Raw genomic sequence first — 19,743 nt, 5'->3', positions numbered from 1 at the left:
AGCATATGCGTAGGCGCATAGGAATAAACTTAAATAATTGCATGCAAATACCTGCACACATACTTACATACATATGTACAGAAAATATGCATACTCGTATGAATTTACAGTGGGTGCGCTCGAGCTACGCAATAATTACCGCAATATTGCATCCTGTTACTTGCTCGATACTCCTACCCATACTGCTGAATGATAATCTAAAATATTGAAAGCTGAATTTTAGCTGCACCTACTGGAAACATTTTGCTTGATAATAGAACCGCTTCTTTTGCTAAGATACTTATCGGGATTAGATCCACTACTTCACCTGTGCTACTTCTTCCAATACAGTTACAGTGAAACGCGCTAGTACTCAGAGGGCACAAAGTCGTTACGTGCGAATTTGCTTATGCGCTTTACCACACCAACCAAAAGCTGTTTCTTTGCTGCTTGGAATCTTGAAAATTGTGCATTACTCTGGATAATGCTGTGACTGTAGTCGAAGGTTTTTTCTTTGCTACGCCAGGAGATCTTTGAAAGGTGAAAAATGGTATCTAGGTGTTTAATTGTAGGCTTTGTTTATACGAGACAGTCAACCATCTCCAGGTTTACTTGTTCAAATTACTTCCGGTCCGATATAAAAACCGTCGTCGTTTCTTAGCTTCACTGAAAATGAGACGGTTAGAAACAATTTCTAATTTTTCCTTTTTTTTTAATTTTATTTTTTTTATGAAACTATTTTTATGAAAATTTTCGTTGCAAAGTAAAGAAATTCGAGCGTTGAATCTCCGGAGGAACCCCAAAAAATCATCCTCGAACTTCGAGATTCATCTAACACATAAAAATCAAAGTGCATTTGGTAAGGGAGATTTTCTCCAGATATCAGTAAGAGGATTTTTTTCAATGAGTAAATTTTTCGTGGAATCAAAAAACCGATTTTAGCTAAAAAACGGCTAACTTGAGATATTTGCTGAATTATGCGTAAAACGATTGGTCTAGTCGATTTTAAGTTATCAACTTCAAAAGTACGAAGAGTCAGGAACATACCTGGAGCAACGAACGTACAAATACCTACAACTTTGTCAATTTTGCTTCAACCGAGTTGAAATTTTGACACCAAATAATTCTTGAGGTATGCATTCATTAGCTTATCTTGAATAATGCATTTACTTAGCTGGCAGAAACCGAAAATAGCAGGTCCTCATTAAACACAATTTCTTTATTCTTTTCTCTTTGTGATATAGCAATGAGAGATTGTTTTATGCGAGAGATTTTAAGGTTAGCGACTGTGAGAAGTGAAGTCGCGAACGAAAACAAAAAGCAATCGAAGTTATAAAAAAGTGGGGATCACAACTACTCCAACGGCAGCGCTTGAAAAAATTACTCATACTGTCACCGATTGACATTGCGGCAGAATGTCATATTTTGGACGCAGTAGGCGCAGGGATTTATTGCGCAGAGCTAGGCATCAGGCGGCCGTTCTAGCTACTTGATCACTGCAGTATCTCACAAGCAGAGGTCTTTGCTGTAGGAAGACCGCAGTTTCTTTTTGGTTCACTGTACTCGTATGTTATTACACAAATGAAGAGGCCTTCAGTTTAAAGTCGACTCTGAGCGACAGTTATTTTTTTACGAGGAGCTTTTTCATGGCAGAAATACACTAGGAGGTTTGCAATTGTGTACCGAAGGACCACCCCTATCGGAAAAAATCTTTTTTTATCATTTTAGTGTTCCATGCATGTGTTTCCGATAATTTTGATGATTAATTTTGCGCCACCTTGTAAAGGGTGTTTTTTTTAGAGGTTAGGTTTTCAAGTTGGCACTACTTTTTTCGTAGATGGTCTTTTTGACAGCTGTCACTTGATTTATGCTCAGTTTGGTTTGCCATTTCATAATGAATAGACTTACACCTGAACTACGTTTGCAAATCGTGCAAATTTATTACGAAAATAATGGTTCGGTTCGCGCGACGCATCGCAAGAAAATTTTGTTCAGCGATGAAGCTCACTTTTGGTTGAATGGGTATGTCAATAAGCAAAATTGTCGCATTTGGAGTGAACATAATCCACAAGCCATTGCTGAGACGCCGTTACATCCTCAAAAAGTCACTGTTTGGTGTGCTCTATGGGCAGAGGGAATCATTGGTCCATATTTCTTTAAAAATGAAGCCGGCCATAATGTTGCAGTCAATGGAGAGCGCTATAGAGCCATGATTAATGACTTTTTCGTGCCTGAATTGGACGATGTTGATGTGGACGACTTTTGGTTCCAACAAGACGGCACTACATGCCATACAGCCAACGCAACAATCGATTTATTGAAGGAAACTTTTGGTGAGCGCATTATCTCGCGCCGTGGACCTGTGGCGTGGCCTCCCAGATCGTGCGATATAACACCGCTGGACTATTTCTTGTGGGGCTATGTGAAGTCACTTGTCTACGCAGATAAGCCCGAGACGATTGACGTCTTGGAAGAGAATATTCGGCGCGTTATTGCGGACATACGGCCCCAATTGCTGCAAAAAGTGGTCGAAAATTGGGCCTCTCGCCACTTGCCCGAAATCATTTTTAAAACATAATGGCCAACCCTTATCTTTATAATAAAGCTAAATTCTTGGCCATAACATTAAATTATATACGTTTTATTTCATCTTGAAAACCTAAACTCTAAAAAAAACACCCTTTAGAAAGTCATTCCAGGCATAAAAAAACTACAAATCAAATAAAAATCTATCCTAAGCAAAAAAGCTAAAATCTTCTTTTAATACTCATAGCGAATTATTTGTTTTTTATATAAAGAAAAATGGCAAAAGTAATTTTTTTAATTAACGTTTCTTATTAATTTTTTTTTTATGTAAAAGGATACTAATAAACAATTTTCATTTGATAGTTTAACCTGTTTTAAGAAGCATTTTACAATATAATCGCAATTCGCTTTCCATAAGGTCTGCAACCGTCATGCGTTTTAAACGTCTTTCAGCAGAATTCAGCCGAAGTAAGCTGGATGCTGCATCGAAGACATGACGCAAAAGTAATGAGTGTCGGTGATGTTGCCGGAATTTTCGCTTCTCATACAAAGTAACACTGCCGGAATTATTAAAGCCCGAACGCACCCAAATTAGGATTGTAATTACACATTTTTCTCCAGTTCATTCAGGTTTTCGTGAAAAATAGTAGAACAGAAATAAAATAATTAAAGCAGAAACATTACATTTACAAACATACATATATGCACAGATCCGCTTGTATCCGCATATAAACGTAACAAAGCGATAGAAGTTGTATTAAATACATATGTGTGTAAACATTTTATCGTTTTATAAACAGTAATTGAATTATTAGATTGCTTCAATACTACATACAAATTAGGTACATAAATATGTAAAGAAAAAAGTTGGCAGAATATGTATGTATAAGAAAATGTATAAACTTCTTAAATAAATATGTTTATTTTCATGCACAGAGTCTCCCAAATTGGTAGTCTACCACTGCTCAACATTACTTTTTTCTTATAGTTTCAATATGTCATACAAATATCAATATGTAATTAAAGTAAGCACTTCCAGTAGAAAAAGAATTACGCATCTAACTTTCAACAATTTTAAACCGTAATATTTATTTATGAAAAACAACAAAGAACTCATCACCTTTCTCTGTCGGAGTTTATTGTTAACAAATCATATTCCGAAATGCAAAATGCTTTTTGGATGACTTTCTATTTGAGAGAAAAAGTAAAGCGTGAAAGCTCTACTCTTGAATATTAATTAACAAACATATTTTTAGCTGAATAACATACATACATACATACTACATACACACATAATTGATTATGATTCATTAAGAATTCGTATACTATAATTTTAATTAGAAATAAGCGTTGGCCAATGTATTCCTATTATTTTGATAAATAAAACTAAAATTTAAATCGCTTTAAAATATAAAATTAATATTTGAAAAAATATGGCGTTTCACTTACATAAATACAGGGTGGCTGATGAAAGCCGCTAACAAAAAAAATTGAATAACTTTTTTTCTTTTTAAGTTATCTGTTCCATTTTTGTTTTAATTTGCAGATTGATCTTTAAAATTTATTAAAATGGATAACTGGGACACGCAAACAAGAATTTGGAGTCCGTAGTTTTGGTACAGAGAGAGTACAGACGGATGTTTGGCGGCGATCCCCCGAGCAGATGGACCATAATGAGACTGGTGAATAATTTTGCTGAGCAAGGAACAGTCGCAAGAAGGCCTTATCATCGAAACCCACCAGTTTGGACGGAGGAAACGATCGCTGCTGTAGCTGCAGCTATACAAAGCAATCCAAGGGTTTCAACAAGAAGCTTATCTGCTCAACTTGGTGTCAGCCGACAGTTTTTGCAAACAATAATGTACAAAGATTTAGACTTATTTCCCTACAAAATTCAAATATGGAGTACTTCTAACCCACAGATACTCCACGAGACGGAATTGCATCCTCTTCGCGTGATAGTGTGGTGTGCAGTTTCTTCACGCTGTATTGTCGGGCCTTATTTTTTTGAAGAAAATGGTCACACCGTTACGGTTACTGGAGACCGTTATTTGAAAATGCTGAAAGAATTTTTCTATCCAGAACTACGCCGAAAGAGAATTCCTTTCAACTCTGTGTGGTTTCAACAAGATGGGGCAACGTCTCACATAGCCCAGACTGTTATGACAGAGTTGCGACGAAAATTTCCCAATAAACTGATTTCAAGAAACTCCGAATTTCGTTGGCCCCCCCGGTCGCCTGACCTTACTGCACCTGACTTTTTCTTGTGGGGTTTATGGTATGTAAACAAGAAGTTTATAAAACAAAGCCAACAAATTTGGATGAACTAAAACAATCCATTCGGGCAACAATTGCGGCTATTCCTGTCGCAACTCTCAAAGCAGCAATGAACAACTTTTTACTAAGATGCCGCACTTGTGTCAACGAGCATGGGGGGCATTTAAATTCAATTATTTTTAAAACTAGTTAAGCTACATTTAATAAAATTTAATGACTTTCAACTTGAAAAAAAAAAAATGAATTCCATACACTAAAAAAAAAGTTATTTGAGTTTCTTAATGTAGCAAAATTCATCAGCCACCCTGTACATGCACAATTAAGGTTTGTTCGATTTGTTTTAAGATTTGCCCAAATAAGACATCTGAATTCAATCACACAAACGAAAGGAGGCTTATGAAAGTACGGTCTAAAAGCGCATAAAAGCCGAACACCCAACATAGAGTGTAATATGAAATAAGATAAGAGAAACTGAAAAAAGCTTGTTGCACTTATAAGTGAGAGCTACAGTGACACAAATTGCTACTTCTTCTTCTTAATTGACGCGATTTTGGCCGAGTTTAACAAAGCGCGCCAGTCGTTTCTTTATCGTGTTAACCGGCGCCAGTTGGACACGCCACGTGAAGCCAAGTCCTTCTCCACCTGATCTTTCCAACGCAGACGAAGCCTTCCTCTTCCTCTACTACCAACAGCTGGTACCGCAACGAATACTTTCAGAGCCCGAGCGTTTGTATCCATTCGGACGACATGGCCCAGCCAGCGTAACCGCTGGATCTTTATTCGCTGCACTATGTCTATGTCGTCGTAAAGCTCATACAACTCATCGCTCCATCGCCTGCGATATTCGGCGTTGCCAACTTGCAAAGGTCCAAAAATCTTGCGCAGAATCTTTCTCTCAAACACTCCAAGCGTCGCTCCATCGGATGTTGTCATCGGCCAAATTTCTGCACCATACATTAGGACGCGCCTGATGAGAGCCTTGTAGAATGTTAGTTTGGTTCGGCGAGAGAGGACTTTACTACTCATTTGCCTACTTTGTCCAAAGTAGAACTTGTTGGCAAGAGAGATTCTACAAGTTGCTACGTCCTTCATAAAGAAAAACTATCGTATCCTTTTCACGTGCTAAGTGGTGTACGTTTTGCAATGAACTAGAAGAGAGGGAAACTCTTGAACACCTTCTATGTTCTTGCCCTGCATTAGCTAGAAACCGAATGAAATGTTTACGAGCTCTACAATAAGAGAGGTTAGAATGTCTCTCTTACTTAGATTCGCAAAAGACGCAGGCTTATTACAAGAAGCCTACTACAAGGCAACGTAGGGGTCAAGCTCCATCTGGTACCACTAAGGACCAGTAGGTCTATGTGATGGCTTTCAGCCAGCAATGTCAACCTAACCTATTCTAAGTGGTTTACGACAAGACTGCATTCTGTCACCAATTATCTTTCCTCTTGCCATCGCAGACTTCTTAAGCGCTACCTTTAGCAACGAAAACCAACAGAGGGGCATCCAATAGCAGATTCTTCAGATGCCTGGCATACACTGATGACATCTGTTTGCTCGCATACAAGCTGTGTGACCTCAAATTGGGGGCACAAGCCAACATAGCATTAATACATCATGTTTCGACTTTATTTTAGCAAAATTTCAAAAAAAAAAAATTGCAAAAGTTATCGCTATTTGTGTGGAGCCCGTTTCTCCAGAAGTCCCTTGCGGTGATCATCACAAGTGCTTGGAGATTCATCTTAAATCAATCGGACAAAAAAAAATAGTTTTATTAATAGACAATCTTGAGCCTGTTTCAAAATTAACAATATGGCGGCCTCTGAAACTATTTTTCAAATTTTCGAGAAAAAAAAACAAAAATTAGTTGTTTAAAAAAAATCGAAATTTTGAAACAAAAAATTCTTCGCTAAGGCATGAGTTTTTTATGTTTTTCAAAGGCAGTATAAATTTTATTGAAATCTACCAAGCGGTTTTTAAGTCACATTTTATCACCAGTTCAGAAAACATAGTTTTGAGAAAAAGGCATTTAAAGTTTTGCTATCGATTTACGTACAGTTATACGAATTATTTAATTACTTACATTGTGTCATCTATTCCTGGGCCATATAATAGTTCTTCAGCCGACTTGCTGTTGCCTACGTAACATTCTACCTTCTCGAGTGTTATCGTTAGCGCGCTTACCTACCAATTTTTAAGATATCATACTTTAAAAATCCAATTTTTTGAAAATTCTGACCCCCCTAACCCCTTATGATTTATCACGTGGAGAAGATGCAGTGAACCCTCGATTAGTAAATTGGCGTTCGCTCTGAGATGTGGACAATCCTTTCCATTTGGCTGCAGCGTAATTCCAAAAACTATTTCAGTTAACTTCAGACTTGGCTAAGGACCTAACCTCTCAGCTTGACAGTCAACTTAGAGGTTCCAAAATAGGGGCGATTTCGACTGAAAAACAGGTAAGTCTTATGTCTTCTAGCTTATTCAATTCCAAATTCTGCTTTTATGTTACTAGGTTCTAACTAATTACATTGTGATTTTGTTATCAACGATTCGTAGATGAGCAATGGGGAATATCCATGAGCCAGTCGCCCGGTAGCCGTAGCATACATCGCCTAACAGATGCAATCAACCGCTCCATGTTTTGCCCGAAGGTGAAGTATCCTATAACCTAAGTGGAGCGGCCAGCTGCAAAAGAAATCTTTGATTGAGTTACTCGGCTGTGTTTTATTTGCAAAACGTATTAGGTAAACATAAATTTCAAATAAACAGTTACATTATTTCACTTACTTTGTGCAAATATAATTGAAAAAAAAAATGAATTGAATTTAACAGCTTGGCTCGTACGTTTTTTGACGTGATAACGTCTTATAATTCGATTTAACAGGCTGCACGCACGAAAAAATGTGTCGTTACCTTGCTCATTAGTGTTACGTTGCTCATTGCCGTTACCTTGCTCATGTGTCGTTACCTTGCTCATTGCCGTTACCTTACCACCTTGCTCTCTCCTACTTAAGTGAGCGTATATGTGTATGTATATGCGCATATGTACATATATAAATTCACGTATTTGTATTTGCATATGGCTTCTTATTGATTTTTATTAATTTGATTTACTTGAAGAATTTAAAATATAACCAAGTTTCTTAATAATAGCTGTTGTTTTAATGTTATTATTTTTTTTTGACGTGATAACGTCTTATAATTCTATGTAGCCGGCTGCACGCACGCAAAAATGTGTCGTTACCTTACTCATTAGTGTTACCTTGCTCATTGCCGTTACCTTGGTCATGCTTGCTTGAACAGCATGTTATGTTATGTTATATGTTATGTAAGTTATGTTATGTTATGTTATGTTATGTTATGTTATATGTTATGTAAGTTATGTTATGTTATGTTATGTTATGTTATGTTATGTTATGTTATGTTATGTTATGTTATGTTATGTTATGTTATGTTATGTTATGTTATGTTATGTTATGTTATGTTATGTTATGTTATGTTATGTTATGTTATGTTATGTTATGTTATGTTATGTTATGTTATGTTATGTTATGTTATGTTATGTTATGTTATGTTATGTTATGTTATGTTATGTTATGTTATGTTATGTTATGTTATGTTATGTTATGTTATGTTATGTTATGTTATGTTATGTTATGTTATGTTATGTTATGTTATGTTATGTTATGTTATGTTATGTTATGTTATGTTATGTTATGTTATGTTATGTTATGTTATGTTATGTTATGTTATGTTATGTTATGTTATGTTATGTTATGTTATGTTATGTTATGTTATGTTATGTTATGTTATGTTATGTTATGTTATGTTATGTTATGTTATGTTATGTTATGTTATGTTTTGTTATATTATGCTATGGTATGTTATGTTATGTTTTGTCATGTTATGTTATGTTATATTTTGTTATATTATGCTATGGTATGTTATGTTATGTTTTGTCATGTTATGTTATGTTATGTTATGTTATGTTATGTTATGTTATGTTATGTTATGTTATGTTATGTTATGTTATGTTATGTTATGTTATGTTATGTTATGTTATGTTATGTTATGTTATGTTATGTTATGTTATGTTATGTTATGTTATGTTATGTTATGTTATGTTATGTTATGTTATGTTAAAGTATACTATGTTATGTTAATGTTAACTCATTCTCTATATCCATACAAAATATCTATCAAACAAATAAAATTAAAATTTTCTTTTGAAAAATGCAACCATTCAATCAGTATTTTCTTATGACGTTATCACGTTAAACTATCGTCAGTAAACCGACTTTACAGACAACCTCTTTTTTGTTATTCTCATTTGCGTTATTCGTTCATTTTGGTATTTAATATTACACAGATGACATTCTCTATCAGTTTAAATAAATTATGAAGAAAGTTGTTTAGCGTTAGTTAACACAAGTTTGTGCCGTTAGTGCAAACGACAAATATTTTAGACAAAAATAAAAAACTTCTTTCTCAAAACCAGTTGATTTTCGCATAGTAAAGAAGAATACCAATAAACTCATAAATTAAAAGATATCCAAAGCGAGTAGATATTAGGCAAAAAAAGTAAAAATGATCCGGCTGACAAAAAAATGTTTTTCGTTCTAATATTAGTTGCCATTCCGTACTAGTCCGAACTAATAATACGTTCACATATAAGTAGATGATCTACTTTTTCGCGCTTAACTCAAAATCCGTAATTAAAAAGCGCGATTTCCCATACAAAATTTCTCTCTCAAAATCTGAGATTATAAAATAATCCTAGATAATAACCATACTTTTTGACATACAACCCTGTCTTTTCTGTGTAATAGATCATTATTTTTACGCATGAAGCAATAATTAAAGGTGATGTAAGTAGCCTAATATTCACCCTATGTTAGCCATCTTGAAGCTACTTAATAAATCCGTGTTGTCCTCTTGGAAAAGCTACTTTTTATTTCAGAGCAAATTCTAAAGAAAAAGTACTCAAAAGCGTAGAAATTAAAATTTTTGCTGAAAAAGTTAGCAGGCAATATTGTTTTGCCTATTCCATTTTGCTTAGACTTTCGCATCTTTCAATTCTATTGAAAGTTCTGTGAAAATTACATTGATAAATAGCTGCTGCATAGCCACATTTAGGTAAGTCTTTTGTTGCAAATTATCAATCTGATTTTTTGTTAATAACTGCTTAAAATTTATATACACAGGTGTGAAAAAATTTGTACACAACGCAAAATTAATACTTCGTTGCTCCACCTTTTTGCTTTTCAACAGCTTGTAGCCGGCTTGGCATCGATTCCACTAACTTTTTGCAAACATCAGGGCTTATTTTATTCCATTCTTCCTGCAGAGCAATTTTCAAGAGTTGAATTGATGTACACTGCCTCTCCTGCATCCGGCGACCTAATTCATCCCACAAATGCTCAATGGCATTGAGGTCGGGACTTTGTGCAGGGGTTTTTATTACCTTTGGACAGTTATATAACAACCAGCTCTTGACGTCATATGAGAAATGTTTGGGATCGTTGTCCTGGTACTACTACTACTAACTACTTTCGATGCCTAGTTTTCTCACGCTTTCTTTCAAATTTTCTTTCAAAATTGTTAAATAAACGTGTTTATTCATTATTCCATCAATGAAATACAATTTAACCGTTTTTCTTAAATTCTTGCCTTCCAGCTCCTTGTTCGGTTTGCGCCACACTTTACCCCTTCCATCACATCCAAATAAATTAAATTTACTTTCGTCAGTAAATAATACCTAAAGAATGAATATTAAAATCATGAAATTGCTATTTTTTCGCCCACATACAGTGCTCCAAAAATCGAAATCCTTAGCCATATATTGGCGAGCAAAAACAAGCCGGTCATTTTGGTTTTTCTTGCTTATTAGGGGCTTCTTCGGCGCAACTCGGCCGTGAAAATCATTTTTTCGAAGAAGTCTTCTTATTGTTTCGGGATTTACCTCTACCCCAGAAGCTTCTTTAACCATCGCAGTTAATTTTGGAGCAGAAATGAATGGATTTTTCTTCACTTCCCTTAGCACCATGCTCTCATCTTTGGAGGAAAGCTTCTTTGGACGGGTTCCACGATGCTTATTTGCAATGAAACCATTTTCATTGTATCTAGCAATAATATCGTGCACTGTTGACTTACTTTTTTTATCAATTTCGATATTTCTCGCTCAGATTGCTATTTTGCGTTCCTCCAATGTAGACTGTTTACCATTACGCGGCATTTTGCAAAATACTTTTATAAACTCACCCAATGATTGACAAGGCAACAATGAACAATAACTTTTAATACAAGTATAAAAAATTTAGAAATAACGGTATGCATATTTGCAAAACATGGTTTGCCCGACTTTAAATGTGAGACAGAGAAGTGGCCTTTTTCAGTTTTTTATACATTAACATTTTATGAAGCAACTTGGAATATATTTTTTTTGTTGTTTTTAAATAAAACAATTTTTGTGAAAAAACAGAAAAAGGTAGAACGTGTTTTCTTTCATCAAAACATAGATATTATGTCTAGAAGTTTTCGTATGCATCTGCCCGACTTTGAATGTGAGTGACTGTATATAAATTTATCTTTTTTTAACACAGATTTTATACTTCTAACTTTGCAGGTAATCTCGTTAAAAAATCAAATGTATGATTAGCGGACGTGACGAAATAAAAGTGGTTTTTCCTCGTTAAGAGTTTCCACTATTTTCAAGTTGTTTTATTTATTACTTCAGTGTAGGTTTACAAATGGCACATATAGATTCCAATCCGATGTACTATATGGTCAAAATACATACATATATGACACAAATCCATGGGAATAGTTAAGTTAAAAATATAAATAATTAAGTACCACTTATAAAATAACATAAAATTATTCTATGGCTTACAACGGCCTTTTTCAATTTTTTACTACATTTTCAGAAAGGGGATAAACTTATGCCCTTTTTTCCCTTGCTTCCAAATTACATGAATGGATTAAGTAGCATCCGAAATCAGTTGTCAAACTTTACTTAACCTTGTATAATTGAATCATGATTTTTACGTGTGTAAAAAACCTCAAAATAAAAACTAAATAAAATGGATGCCGTCTGTAACATAATTCTAATAAAATTTTGGTTAAATATTATTAATTATGGATTCATTTTACAGAACAAACGTGTGTCCATAAGCGTTTTGTCCTCTTATTACTTATTATAAAATGTATTCCTATGCGTATTGCTGCCATAATTTTTTGCAACATCAGTAAACGTCGCATACGGATTTCCTCCAACTGTTCCTTACTAACAGTCAATTGCGCAATTAAATTAGCTATTCCTTCTCCTTGTATTACCATTTGGGGCAGCAGCGAGATCAATGAACGGGGTGAGTCTCTATTTGATTTTATACCAAGCCGTAATTTACTCATCTGGAACAAGGGCAACTCCTCAACTTTTGTTTTCCCGGCATCGGAAACATCAAGAAGTTGGGAGGAAGTTCTTGATATCTCTCTTTTGACAAACTCATCTGCTGTTAGGGTTGAAAATTGGACGGTCTCCCGGAGGAACTCTTTTTCGGACCACAGGATGATCCTCTTCAAAATCAATTTCGTTCGAGAGACTTTGCTACCCCGTAGGAACCCTAAACGAACTGACTGGTCTCTTTTCCAAAGGGTTTTCTGCAAGAAGCTGAACAAGAGTAAATTTTTGACTACCACTAGGGAACAACTGTACATGCAAGTTAGACTCTTAGAGAGGTCCTATTCAGACTGCCTTCCCTGGTGGAGCAAGACGCTGACCGACTTGAAAGAGAAGGTTATGAGAGTTTTCAACAAATGTTACCAAATAAGGAACTTTCAAGATTACCGAGGAATTTTGAAAGAGTATAAGAAAGCCATTAGAGATGCGAAGCGCAACTCTTGGAAAGAGTATTGCGAATCCATCGAATCCGTAAAAGACTCGGCCAGACTCAGCAGGATCCTATTCAAGGACCACTCCTGTAAAACTCTTGTCAAAAGAGAGAACGGGGAGTGGGCTGAATCTGCAGGCGAATCCTTAAAAATCCTTATTGATGCCCATTTCCCTCTATTGCTCCAGTCTGTAACGAAGACGCGAACCGGCAGCAGGGGTTACCTACGATGTCCCTGACACCTGTCCTGTCCGTCAACAGAATAAACTGGGCAATCGAGAGCTTTTCCCCTTTCAAATCTCCAGGTATCGATGGTAATGCTGGTAATGCCAGTAATGCTTCAGAAGACTAAAACCGTGGTGTCTCCCGTTCTTCTTGCGAGATCTTCTTGGCGTGTATCTCGCTAAACCACGTTTCTGCGAGCTGGAAGAAAACCAAAGTGGTCTTCATTCCTAAGGCAGGGAGGAGGGGCCACGTCCTGGCCAAGGATTTCAGACCTATAAGTCTTACCTCCTTTATTCTCAAGGTATTTGAAAGAGTGATCGACTATCACATCCGAGAGCACTGTGAAACCAGACTTTCTCCAGCCCAACACGCTTACCTGAAAGGGAAATCTACCGAGTCAACCTTACATGAGGTAGTAGAGACTCTACAGAAATCTCTGGAGGGAAAACAATTCACTTTGGCGGCCTTTATAGACATAGAGGGCGCCTTTAATAATATTACGACGGAGTCAATTGTCACGGTTCTAAATAGGCTAGGGGTGGAAAGACCTATCTACCTCTGGATCTCATCCCTGCTTGGTGGTAGGGAAATAAATGCGGTGGCAGGAGGAGGTAGAATCACTAGATTCGTACATAGGGGCACACCGCAGGGCGGCATCCTCTCGCCTCTCCTTTGGCTAGTAGCTGTGGATGAAGCTTTAATTCGCTTAAACAGGGGTGGGGTAAAGTTGGTAGCATATGCAGATGACTTGGTCCTAATGGTCTCAGGTCCCTTTCCATCAGTAATGGCTGAAATTTTGGAAGGTGCACTGGCTACACTCAGCAGATGTCAGAGTCAAATCTGACAAAACAGAGTTAATGCTGTTTATCAGAAAATACAAGCCTCCACCTTTTAAGCTTCCTAGACTTAACAACCAGTGTCTTACTCTTTCATCGGAAGTCAAGTATCTTGGTGTAATACTTGACCCCAAGCTCCACGGGAAGCTGCACATATAAAATCGAGTTAAGAAGGCCAATATAGCCTTCTACGCCTGTAAATCTATGTTTGGCAAAAAATGGGATCTCGAGCCACGTGGCGAACTTTGGATGTACAACTTAGTGGTTCTGCCAATTTTGACATACGGTTGCCTAGTTTGGTGGGTAGCTCTTCAGAAGGGCTACAACACCACTAAATTAGAGAGAGTACAGAAAACTGCATGTGTGGGCATCACTGGTGCCTGTAGAACATGTCCCACCGCTGCGCTCAACGTTATTCTCCACTTAATTCCTGTGGATCCGCAGGTTAAATCCATTGCTGCTCAGAGTGCTATTAGGCTGAAAGAGATTGGCCTTTGGAGACAACTTCCTGTAGGACATAGTAGCACCTTGAAGCAGATCTCCCCTTCCTTCTCTGTTATTCGCAACGACCTCTCCATCCGCAAACTGTGCTTTGAGGGTTGTGCTAGGGCTATCTTTTCGAGCAGGCAAAATTGGAAAGAGGGGAGAGTCGGTACGGATATAGATGCCTCTGTTTTCACTGACGGATCCAAAGTGGAGTCTGGAGCGGAAGCGGGGCTTTACTCTAAATCAGCCAGCATTTCGGTCTCCTTTAAACTGCCGGAAACAAGCAGTTTTCAAGCAGAGGTATTCGCGATCCTGCAGGCATGCAAAATGCTTCGGGATCGCTGTTGGGAGGGAGACATTAATATTTTTTCCGATAGCCAAGCTGCAATCAAAGCACTGTCGTCGCCGTATTGCAGCTCTCTTCCCATGAACTCCTGTAAGGAGGAACTCAAACTTCTCGAACGTGCAGGAAACATTTCCCTCATCTGGGTTCCTGGGCACAGGAACATAGAGGGAAATGAAATTGCCGATGAGCTTGCCAGGAAGGGGGCAGCAGAACCAGTTCCAGCTATCCCCTTCTCAGACATCGGTATCCTCTTGGCCGTCGTTAAAGGGAAACTACACAATTTCTTTCTAAAAAAAGCGCAAGACAGATGGAGGTCTGTCTCATCGTGTGCTATTTCAAAAGCACTATGGCCTCATTACGATAGAAACAGAATACTTAAGGTGGGAATCCCCCGCCATTCAATTTCCAAACTCATTGCGGTGGTCACTGATCACTGGGTGATCCGCGCTCATGCGGAGAAGCTTGGAATTCCGTACAACCCCTATTGCAGAAGCTGTGGGGATCCTGCAGGGAAAGAGACTGTGGAACACTTTCTCTGCAAATGTCCGACTCTGGCGGATAGGCGCTTGAGATTCCTTAGCGTGGCCTTTGGGGATGACTTGATGAAATTCTCCAGCCTAGATCCCTTTTCTCTCCTCCGCTACATCAACAGCACTGGATGGCTGTAGACGGTTTTCTCTCCTCCCTAAATCCTTTCACAGGTAGTGGTCCACATTATGGTGTCAAAACGGCACGTAAGTGCTACTTGTAGTGTACCTGGGGTACTCTTGCCATCTTACCTACCTACCTACGTCCTTGTATTTTCTTCATATCGTTAATAATAATTAAAGAAACCAAAAACACCGAAATATTCCACGAAAATAATTCCTATGAAGAAAAGCCTCTCAAAGCAGTATTGACAGCTGATTGTCAATTTAATATGTAATCTGCCATATGGGAACGGGAAGATTAATTTGGTGGATTTATAGGTGATTAATGCATATGTGAACGTATTATAACCACTTTTTATCAGAGTTTACTAGAAATGGATGCCGTACTCTCAACAACAAGTAAAAGGGAGGGAGTAAGCAAGGTTCTCTCTTTGTCAGAACTTACCAGTTTTAGTCTGAGACATTTCTACTGGTAAATGTGTCAAACGATCAGCTGTGGTACATTAAATATTCATATTAGCAAATAATAAAATACTTGGAAAAATTAAAACTAATAAAGAATTATCTGAGTTAGTAAGAATATTGGCATGTATGTATATTTGAGAGTGTATGAACGGAGCGAATCCAGTGATTCCAATATCGAAGAAACAACGTTTGCAGAAATAAATCGGATACAAAATTTAATTTTAAGCGAAGTGTTTCAATTGTTTACTAAACAAAAATTATTCAGAGGTGAACTAGCCGACTCTAGTCTCACCGGCTTTGGATTGGCTGCGCGCCTCTTGGAATGGGCGGGAACATTATGTCGGCGTTATTTATTGCGCCGTTAGTCCTCCGCCATACCCTGCATAGATAATAAGATGAGAAACTCTTTCATTTTTAGAGAGAGCGCGCCCATGAGGACATTTCAAAACTTGATAGCACTCACACATTATGGAATTTTGAACAGCTGATAGGCGAAATGGCGTGATGCCAGAAAAAACGCACCAAAAATAATTAACGTTTTTGCTTAATGGAAAAATTACGTAATTAAATATTTGTAATTATGTGTCTTAAAATTAATTCAATTGAAACGTAATAATATAAATTGAAGGGAGTTTTAGAATTTTCCAAAGCCTCTTATATCCTTTTCGACTTCTACTTTTATTTATGTATTATAATGTAATTTTATTTAAAACTGTGTGTTGGTTTATGTAAATTTGTATATACGTAAATATTCTATGGTTGAAAAGCGTAGGTAAGGGAATTGAATTTGAGTTTGAGATATTTTACAAAGATTAAAGGTAATCTGCTTTAACTTATTCTGTTCGTTGTTTGAGCTTTTTTTTTTGTTTTGTTACTCACTTTCTGTGTTATATTAAAAAATCACAATATGTCATCTATTTAGTTATAACTTATGTTTTTCGTGTTGATTACTTTATTATTATTAAATTACTTTTGTATCTCAGTTTTAAATAATTTCGTTTACATATATATTTTTAAATTTTTTTCTTATTTATGCACATATTTCATACGGATTGCGCTTATTTTTAGTGATATAAGGCTATTGGGCAACCGCACACTAAATACTAACCTCAATGGTGGTGTGGAAACTAAAAATTCCCAATTTTTGGTTCAAAAATACCCAATTCATGTTTCTACCGGTGTGGCAATATTGGCGAATATTATAAAAAATGCACATTTTTCAGCGCTCTCACGAGAAAAAGAGTTTCCCATCTAGTCATCTATGCCTGTGAGCCCCTTGGTTTGCTTTTACTCTACCACGGAGTCAAATTGGTGGAGGAAAAGGGTAAATTGCTTTCAATATTTGCCTACAATTTAATCGCTTAAAAGTGCTTGGTGAACAATTAACTTAAAATGGTGTACTAATCTTTTTTTTTAATTATTAAGTTTTTATTAATTTCTCGCATTTTCTCAATAATGTTGTAGTTGTCAGAAGTTACCTTTTTTTTAATAGAAACCAGTGCCGTACTTTTATGTTACTCTCTCCCTCTCCAGAATTCTACGAATTTCGTTCAGAATGTGCACAAAAACCGATCACTAACTACCAAAAGACAAAAACAACTAAACTAATGCTAAATTTTTTCCGAACCGAATTGTACCAGCTAACATTTCAGTAAAATTTTATGCAGACCGGCTGTTAATTTTTGGAATCAAGGAAAATCATAGACACATTTACACATGGGCGTGGCGGTGCCCATTTTCCGACATTTTACTTGAATCGTATTTCTTTTTTTGAGTGCATCAGGTGGAGTTAATTTTTTTATCCTTGCGATTGGGTGTTTCGAATGTCAAAATATCTGTTTTGGTTATTGCATTTTCAATTATAATTGGAATTTTGTTGTTGTTCTAGTTACTTCACCTTGTATAGACTTTCATTGTTTACATTTGATTTTAATTGCTAACATTTTCTGATTGTCAACGCGCACAAAAATTAAATCGTACTAAAACAGTGTTGCCCATTTATGTTAGGTTCGGCACCATCGTTGACTGTGTGAGCAGCATTGCCCCAACGCTCCGCTTAAGGCACAATTAGTCTAGACTTTTTTTGCAGTACTTAACTTGTTGGCCGACCTGCTATATGGAAATCTGTTTAAGTGATTATTGAAAACACAACAAAAGGCAAGAAATCTAAGAACTTCTGGTTTAATCATTTTCTAAACAAACAAAAAATCATTCATGTAAAAGAAAGCTACATTTATATGAGGCGATTTTCTAAGCGATGCACCATTACCAGAAAAGTTGCTCGCAGACGACAAAAGATGAGCGAGTTCAAATATCAAGTTGGCATTTTAAGATTTGGTAAAATAATAAATATGAATAAAAGAATAATTGTACAATTTGTTAAAGGAATTATAAAATAACTAATCAACGAATTATACCAAGAATGAGCTCTCAAATTATAACATTTTAAATTTTCAAATTGACAACCAAATTAAACAAAGTTTGATTGACAATAAAGCGCCTGTCTACTTTGGCAAGCGATTTTAAATCGTTCTATGTAAATACTACTTAAGCTTTCAAACGAATTTATTTGACGTGGCGTCATAAACGGTGAAGGGTTGCGAGTAACAGCTGGAAAAGAGAAAAATTAGTATGAAGTTTAATTTATGGAACGAACATTTATTAAAAAATGTAAATATCAGAAATTGGGGGCAATAAAAAGGTTGGACATGAGAAAATTTACCGAATTGCAATCATCAGTTTTAATTAAAAATTTAGCATTTAACCTTTTATTTGTTTCAACATTAGCATTTAAACTTTTGACTTCTAAAATTGGCTAATCAAAAATCTAATTGACGTTTTCTACAATCTATTTTGAAATTGTGTAGACCCCTACACCACAAAATTGACCCCCCAAAATATTTATGAAGGTTAGAGTTAAACTTTTGATAGATTAATTCAACTTTCGGCTGGAATTTAGAACAATGTATTTTTGTAATTTTGGAATTTCTGGCAAACTATAATGTTTTTTTTAATGAAACTTGGTGGAGATGTTAGTGAAGTGTTAAGGAACACTCTTTATAACTTTAAATTATTCGGGAAATAATAATTTTTTAATTATTTACATTCAAAATGCCCTCGGAAACTTCACTATAATTTGCCACATTACACTCTATATTTTTTAACATTTCACTAAAATTCACCAAATATACACTCCCACGCGTGTTTGTACCGATTTTTATGCTAATATTCTAATTATATCTATTAAAATTAAATGCAAATTCATTTGCCTATGCAATCACATTCCAATTTTAACCGCGAACAAGAAGAAGATTGGAATTACAACAGTATGGTGTTGCCGGATGCCTGCAAATGAAAACAAAAATTAAGTACTTGAGTTTAGTGTTAATGATGGGAATGGGGGTTATTGTGCCTGCTTAGTACATACACGCATATGACGTTTTAATTTTAGGTTCAATGGTTTTAACACGGAAAGGAGTTTTACGCAAAAATACTGTGCATTGCGTAGCCGGAGTTGGACTGATAGGGTTATTTTTTTGAAGCGCGGCCGAAGGCCGCCTACGCGATAAGGAGTTCCACGCAAAAATACTGTGTTAATTAATTTAATTTAATTTTAATTACTTTATTATTTTTTGTGATACGCCTAATATTATTGTTTTCCAGTTTAAATGAGTTGTATGTTTTTATTTTCAAAATTATTTCTCAACTTTAAATTACAGCAAAAAATACTGCAGTTTTACAATGAACCTTCCACTGAACATCCCTGCGTGCGAACTTCGTTTTCATTTCAGGTGTATGGCAACACCAACTTTTCGCTAAATTATAGAACTTTAACATTAAATTACTTAAAAACTATAAGCCTCCGGCAGGTTCTGTTTTCAGTTTTAAGATGAGGATACACCCCTCTATCACCTCCAATTTTAGCCCAACTTTCTAGCTAAACTATGTAAGTCTAATCACAATCTTACAGAATTATTCGAAGATAAAAATTGTTCCGTAATTAAATTAAAATGGCCTTTGAAATAAACTTCGCCACAGCTCAGTCATGTAAACTTTACTTT

Source organism: Anastrepha obliqua, chromosome 3, assembly GCF_027943255.1.
Source record: "Anastrepha obliqua isolate idAnaObli1 chromosome 3, idAnaObli1_1.0, whole genome shotgun sequence".
NCBI classification, from domain to species: Eukaryota; Metazoa; Arthropoda; class Insecta; order Diptera; family Tephritidae; genus Anastrepha; species Anastrepha obliqua.
This window is presented reverse-complemented; position numbering follows the sequence as displayed.